The 7,500-nt window shown below is 37.6% G+C and overlaps 1 protein-coding gene across 3 annotated transcripts in view; it reads left to right on the top strand.

Moving 5' to 3' along the window:
* The window catches only part of LOC137973808 (uncharacterized), a 177,602-nt gene that overhangs the window by 128,374 nt on the left and 41,728 nt on the right, over positions 1–7,500 (top strand). The gene's annotated exons all lie outside the window — the stretch shown is intronic.

Here is a 7,500-nt window from a genome sequence, read left to right as displayed (position 1 = left end):
AAATTCTCTATCAGGATGTCTATAGCAGAAGAGAGAACTTACGAATCTTTGGTCTCCCAGAAACAGATCTCAGTACTGAGAACACAGGGGACGTGGTGTACAAGTTTTTTGAGCGTGAATTAGAGCTAGAAGACGCGAGGAACATTGAATTTCAGCGAGTCCATAGGCTTGGAAAAAGGAAGGCAGGACAGTCAAGGCCGATAATCGTTCGCTTTCTTAGATTCCCGGAACGTGAGCGTGTTTTCAGAAGTGTGCGTGATCTAGGGGTGGAATCGGAGGTGAAAGTGTACGCGGATTTACCTAAAGAAATACGAGAAAGAAAACAAAAATTATGGCCAAAAATGAAAAAAGCGAGAGAGGAAGGCAAAGTAGCTTTTTTTGATAAGCGAGAACCAGATAAGCTTTATATTGACGGTGTGTTGAGTATTTAAATGAGCTTGCTATATGTTTATTTTTGATAGCGGGTGTGGTTTGTAAACTTTGCATATTGTTGAGAATCAACGGTGGTCCTTAAATCCCAAGGGTGGCATATGGATATAGATATCTGCTGCTCTTCTTAATGCGTGTGGATGCATGTGTTTGTTCATTGTTCACATGTGTGTTGTTTTTGTGTTTATCAAGTAGTTTTTGTTCTGTGTTAGGCGCTACGTGTTACTTACTTATTATACATGTTTTCAACCAGCTTGGAGAAGAATTACTTCATGTTTCACTTTCACAAAAGATAACGTTGATTTTAAATTACTCTCTTTAAATGTTCGAGGGATTCGTTCATCCATAAAGAGGAAAGCTTTGTTTATGTGGTTGACTCGGCAAAAGGCGGACATTATTTTTCTCCAGGAAACGTATAGCACGAAAGAGGTGGAAGATATCTGGAATACTCAATACAAGGGTAAGAGTTTCTATTCACATGGAACTAACCACAGTTGCGGGGTAATGATTTTAATAAAAGACGATCTGGAATTTGAGTATAAATCGTCCGTTTTGGACACTAACGGTCGTTACATTTTGATTGACGCCACTGTACAGGGATCTGATTTTTTATTGGTCAATATTTATGCACCAAATAAGGTTCAAGAGCAATGCGAATTTTTCAGCGGTTTAGAAAAAAATGGTAGAGGAATTAAATACAAGTGCTGAGCAAAAAATTGTAGTAGGTGGGGATTTTAATGTTGCTATCGATCCTGATTTGGACTGTTCTGGGGGTAATCCCACAAAAAAAGATTCTGTCAAACACATTCAAGACATATGTTTAAATTTCGATTTAGTAGATATTTGGCGTGTGAGGAATCCGGTATGTAAACGCCTCAGCTGGAGACAAAAAAATCCTTTTCTTCAACGGAGACTAGATTATTGGCTCTTGAGTGACTCGTACCAGGAGGAGGTAGAGGGTGACGACATAATTCCCTCTTTGAACTCCGATCACTCGGCTATTGTGCTTCAGTTTAGCAGTGTAGAAAAGCAAAAGCACGGTCCATCTTATTGGAAATTTAATGCAAGTTTGTTAGATGACTCTGATTTTTGTAAGCTTATAGCTGAGAGTGTGCCAGTGTGGCGAGAGGAGTTCGATGAAGTTACTGATAAGCGAGTTCTTTGGGACTTAATCAAATATCGAATACGACAGGTTACGATTAAGTACAGCAAAGCTAAAGCTAAGGCCAGAAGACAGAATTTAAAAGTAATAGAAGACTCATTAAAGCAGTGCGAGGAGGATTGCAGTGTGTTTCCATCCCCTGAAAATATGGAAAAAATGGAGAATATTCGAAACGAGTACGAATTGTTTTATGAGCACTTATCAAGGGGTGCGATAGTACGTTCCAGGGCCACCTGGTTTGAGCAAGGAGAAAAAAGCAACAAATATTTCTTAAACCTTGAAACCTACAAAAAATCCAAGAGTTGTATTCGCAAGGTGTATACCAAAGACGGCTTTCTTACCTCTGACCCCAAAAGAATCATGAAGGAAGTGGAAGTTTTTTATTCTAGTCTTTACAATACTGACAATTCTAAGATCCCGAACAACGTTTCAAACACATTCTTACTTTCTCAGGCAATCCCAAAGCTTTCAAACGAAGAGACGATGGCGTGTGAAGGAAGATTGACGCTTGCGGAGTGTTTTAAGAGTTTGCGATCTTTTCAAAGCAACAAATCCCCAGGTAACGACGGCCTTACGGTTGAGTTCTATAATGCGTTTTGGGAAAGTCTTGGAAAGCTTCTTGTAGACAGTCTTAATTGCTCATTTGATAAAGGTGAACTATCAAATTCCCAAAAACAAGCAATAACAACTTTGATAGAAAAGAAAGATAAAGACAAACGAAAAATTTCTAATTGGAGGCCGATTTCTTTAATTAATGTAGATGTCAAGATTGGATCTAAAGCCATTGCCTTGAGACTCCAGACTGTTCTCCCTAGAATAATTCACCATAATCAGCATGCATATGTTAAAGGACGAACAATCAATGATGCAATAAGGACGATTGATGATATACTCGTATATACTGAAAGACATGGTATCAACGGCAAAATGCTAGCAATAGATTTTCAGAAAGCCTTTGATTCAGTGAATAGGAATTTTTTGTTTAGTACATTGGCTGCTTTCAATTTTGGCTCTTCGTTCATCCAGTGGATACAAACCTTTTACCAAAATATTTCAAGTTGTGTTCTTAATAACGGGTTCTCTACCGGACCTTTTAAGATAGAAAGAGGTGTGAGGCAAGGACATCCACTCTCTCCATACTTGTTCATTATCGTCCTAGAAGTACTAGCTGTTAGTATACGTAAAAATAAGGATATTCAAGGGATTGTGGTGGATGGAATCGAAATTAAACTTGAGCTTTTCGCAGACGATCTTACTGTATTCCTGAGGAACGATTGGTCTCTTAGACACCTCCTTGCTCTTATTTCAAAGTTTGGAATCTGTTCGGGTCTTGTCATAAATTTTGACAAAACAGAAATGTTTATCTTGGGGAACTCGGTTATGGCTCCAGCACAGGACCAAAGTTTTATGAACATTAACGTTAAGAGAGCTGTGAAAATATTAGGGGTGTATTTTACTTATGACAGCCGTTTGAGACACAAACTAAATTTTAAGGAAATAATAGATGCTGTCAAAACAAAACTTCAACTTTGGAAGTGGAGAAATCTGACAATAATTGGAAGAATTCAGATCGTTAAAACTTTTGTAATTCCACTGATAATGTACCGTGCTGGATCAATTTGTATAGATAAGGAGGTGGTAACTGAGGCTAATAGAATTATATTTGACTTTATCTGGAAAGGGAAAGACAAAGTAAAACGAGCTTCCTTAGTTGGTGACATAAAAGATGGGGGCCTGAAGGCCCCGCATTTAGAATCGATAATTAAGACTCATAGAATAATGCTTTGCCAGAGACTCGCGGATGAAGAACCTTGTAATTGGAAAACTATTTTATTTCACTATTTGAAACAGGTCGGGGGGAAGTTCATCCTCTGTTGCAACTTTGACATAAAAAAGCTACCGATAAACCTCCCAATGTATTACAGGGAATGTTTTGAGTGTTTGTCGCATTGCTCCGCAGCCACCGATAACAATGTACTTGAGCTTCCGCACGAACAAATTTCCAACACTGTTCTTTGGAACAATAAATTTATATGTATTAATAATAAATCAGTCTTCAATCAAAGCTTGGTTAGTAAAGGAATAATCAAAATAGGCGATTTAGTAACAGAGAAAAACCAATTTATTTCTCAATGTAATCAAAGCCGGGTGAATCTTTCTCCAAAAGATATTTTTGATTTGATGTCCTTAGTTGATGCAATCCCTGCACCGTGGCGACAGTCGCTGAAAATAAATGGATACTTGAACAAGAGTCCTTTTGTTATTCAGGACCAAATTCAACTTGTGCTCAATAACCAGGAGGTCTCGATCACTGAGGCGACCTTTAAGAAGGTTTATAGGGAGTTGGTCTCTGGTTTTGTTACTCCACCGACAGCTCATTCAAAGTTTAATGAAAGCTTTAATGGTGTTTGTTTGGACTGGAACGAAATTCATAGTTTGCCCTTTCTAGTCGCTTTAGACACAAAGTCACGAGAATTTCAATATAAAATTCTAAATAGGTATTTAGTGACAAATACGTTTTTGAAAAAAATTGGCAAAATAGACTCCTCATTGTGCACCTTTTGTGGTATGTTGGACGAATCCCTGGAACATCTTTTTGTGACTTGCCATTTTACTACATTGCTGTGGAAAGAACTCATAGCTTGGTGTAGTGGAAGACAAATTAAAGTTGAATCACTATCTGCAGTAAATATAATTTTTGGTGACTGGCAAAGGAAAGATTGCTTCCTCTTATTAAATCATATTATCCTCATCGCAAAACAGTACATTTATTATTGTAGGTCCAACAATTTGAAACCACTTTTCTACGTTCTGTTGCAAAGAATTAAGTTTGTCTACCAATTAGAGAGCAAAATTGCTAAATGGAACAATAATTGGCAAGCTTACTCTATCAAATGGAGTAAGAGTGGTTTTGAAGATGTTGAAGATTAAAACGTGCTTTTATATCTTTTTCGATATTCTAACACAGCGCTATTGTGGGTGTGTATGTATGTGTGTGGGTGTGTGTGTTTCTGCATCATGTAGGGGGAACTTTTGGGGGGTGGGGGGTGGTTGTTAGCATCCACTTGTTAGCTCAAATCTGTATATACATATATTTTTTTGTGATTGCTGTAATTTCTTCGTTTTTGTAAGTGCTGTAACTCCAATATGGAAATGTTAAAAAACAATAATAAAATACAAAAAAAAAAAATAGTAACTATACTTGAACAATTAAGTCTTCAGCTTTGATTTAAACATGCACACATTCACATTAGGGCTTAACTTTATATCTAGTGGAAATTATTCCATAATTTAGGAGCTGCAACGGAAAAAGCTCTATCACCATAACTTTTGAGATTGTACCGAGGAACATTTAAAACAAAAGTATCAGATTATCGAAGCCTGCGAGTAGGAATACGAAGCTCAAGCCTATCACACATACATGTATACAGGGGAGCTAAACAATTGCAGAGCATTATAGGTTGGGAGCAATTTATCCTGTAAACTATACGCTTCTCAATCGGTAGCCAATAAAGCTGACGTAACACTGACGCAACTGGGTCGTATTTACGACCACCAACAACCAACCAAGCAGCACAAATTTGAAGGTGAAGCCAATAAGTAGCGAATTACAGTGGTCCAACTTGCAAGTAAAAAACGCGTGAATTAGAGTTTTAATATTCGCTTGAGACAAATATCGCTTAATTCTAGCAATATTCCTAGTGTGAAAAAAAGCATATTTACAAATAGCAGCGACGTGAGACTCCGATGTCATGTTGTCATCGAAGAGGGTTCCCAAATTTCTCGCGGATGAAGTAGGTACTACATTCTCATCGCCAACAAGTAAACTGAGATCAAACTGTTGGTGAGGGCGGTGTGGCGCTCCAATGACTAGCACCTCCGTTTTACTATTATTAAGCTTAAGCTTAATAGATAGCATCCACTTATTTATATCACTAATGCAGGCCTCAATGCAGGAGAGAGCAGAAAGTTTGTCAACCATCGAAGATGACTCAAATAAAAGATAAATTTGCGTGGAGAACAGAAAACACATCCCGTGAAATCTAACTATGTCCGCCAACGGTGACGTGTACAGTTAATACAAAATAGGTCCTAAGACTGAGCCATTTTTGGCCTTGATCCTGCACAAAACGAACCTTTTTTCGAGAAGATACCCAATCAAATCCTTCGATTAAATTATGCGCAACTAATTTGCAAGCCCGTGCGAGGCGAAAGCAAAAGATTGTGCAGGCTCACAGTCAATTCAACATCGATTGCGACAACATTGTTCTCGCTTTTGAAAGTTCTAAGGTTTCATAACCAGTCCGTCGATTAACTATGGTTTCATGTCGTAAATGCTAGCTATCTGTGAACGTGTGTGTACAGGGTGTTTCAAAAGTTCTTTCCGATTGAAAATTGCATTTTGTCGCAAAAATTTAATGTAATTTTAGGCAAATTGAAACTGATTCAGCTAGTAAATTTATCTAAATAATTGTTCAAAGGCATTTCAATTCTAAGATTTGAATACATGACAATACTTTTGAAATTTCGCGCCCAATGTGCAAGCCCGCGTGCTTTGTCCCGCCATATTTTCCCCGCACATTGTCTGTTTTCGAATTTATTGCCTTTGTTTTGGATTTTCTCTGCTCTTTCACGGAAATCACAGTCACTGTCAGGCAGTCAAGGAAAATATGTTGTCTGCAAAGTACAAAATTAGACGATCAATTTGACTTGTAATTCATGGCTGCATCTTGCAAAATAAAAATTATACAAGTGAAACAACTTTCATTTGCGAGAGAGCTTGGCTGGCCCGTTGCATGCTCCACGCTGAAAAGTCTGAAACGCTTTGGCGTTTTGTTACATGGCACTGATTTTATTCAACTTAATTATTGTATATTCCTGTTAAAATTACGGCCGTTCAAAAATTACAGCAGTACTTTCCATATTATTGCAAAACACGTTGACTTCTACATTGTTGTTGGAGATACAAAGTGTGCAATTTCTATTAACTAGATAAGTTGAGTTGCAGTTCTTTCGAGTAAACTACAACTACTGTTGGGTGTTTTGGAACTCTGATACAAATCTGTAAATTATGTATTATATTGATTGTTTCGTTGGCACTTAGCGATAGCTACTACTAGTAATATATCATACCATAATATAAGTGCATCCTGTTCATGCGTGAATTCATGTGGCCGTTGGTGTCATTAATTAAAATTTCATTTTAAAAGATTGGTAAAAAAAATGGCTTCAAGATACGAAGACAGTGATACTACCTTTGACTTTCTTTAGTAAAGGTGATCAGTTTTTTCGATGCTTTTAAAATGAATAAAAACTGAGATGTCTCAGATTTGGATTGTTATTATCTGTATAGTAAACAGAACATGGTATATTTCTGTGCGGGGATACGATTTTTTTCTTCTTGCGCTGATATATCTCTCACGATCGTTTGATGCACTGACCGTCGTGAGATGTACTATCAGCACTCTTAGGACACTTTCCATTTGACAGAACTGACCGGCCAGGCCAGGCATTTGGAAGGACTAACTGTACAGCCCCTTTAAATTAACACACTTTGAGGATGATATATACTCCTCCAGAAGAATGCGAGGGATTATCATGCAAGTGTTCCCTCTAATTGTTGCATTTTCTTTGCAAACTGATTTGTCTGGCCGGGTAGTTCTGACAAAGGGAAAGCGCCTTAACATAAAGACAAGTTCGTATTCCCGGCAGTCATGAGGTATAATCCTCTATCTATTAATGCTTTTAAGGTTCTTTATGGAGCGAAGAGAAATATTAAACACTTTTTGAAAGAGTGCTTTTGTGACATGCGGAATAATCATGGTCTAGGAAAGTGGGTTCCACTTCAAGAGCTGGTTTCTTCACGCATATCCTAAAAATCCAATTCAATAATTATTGTTTTATCAAAT

The sequence above is a fragment of the Montipora foliosa genome, chromosome 10 (assembly GCF_036669935.1).
Source record: "Montipora foliosa isolate CH-2021 chromosome 10, ASM3666993v2, whole genome shotgun sequence".
Lineage (NCBI taxonomy): Eukaryota > Metazoa > Cnidaria > Anthozoa > Scleractinia > Acroporidae > Montipora > Montipora foliosa.
Note: the sequence above shows the minus strand (reverse complement) of the source record. Positions and strands in the feature narration are given on the sequence as shown.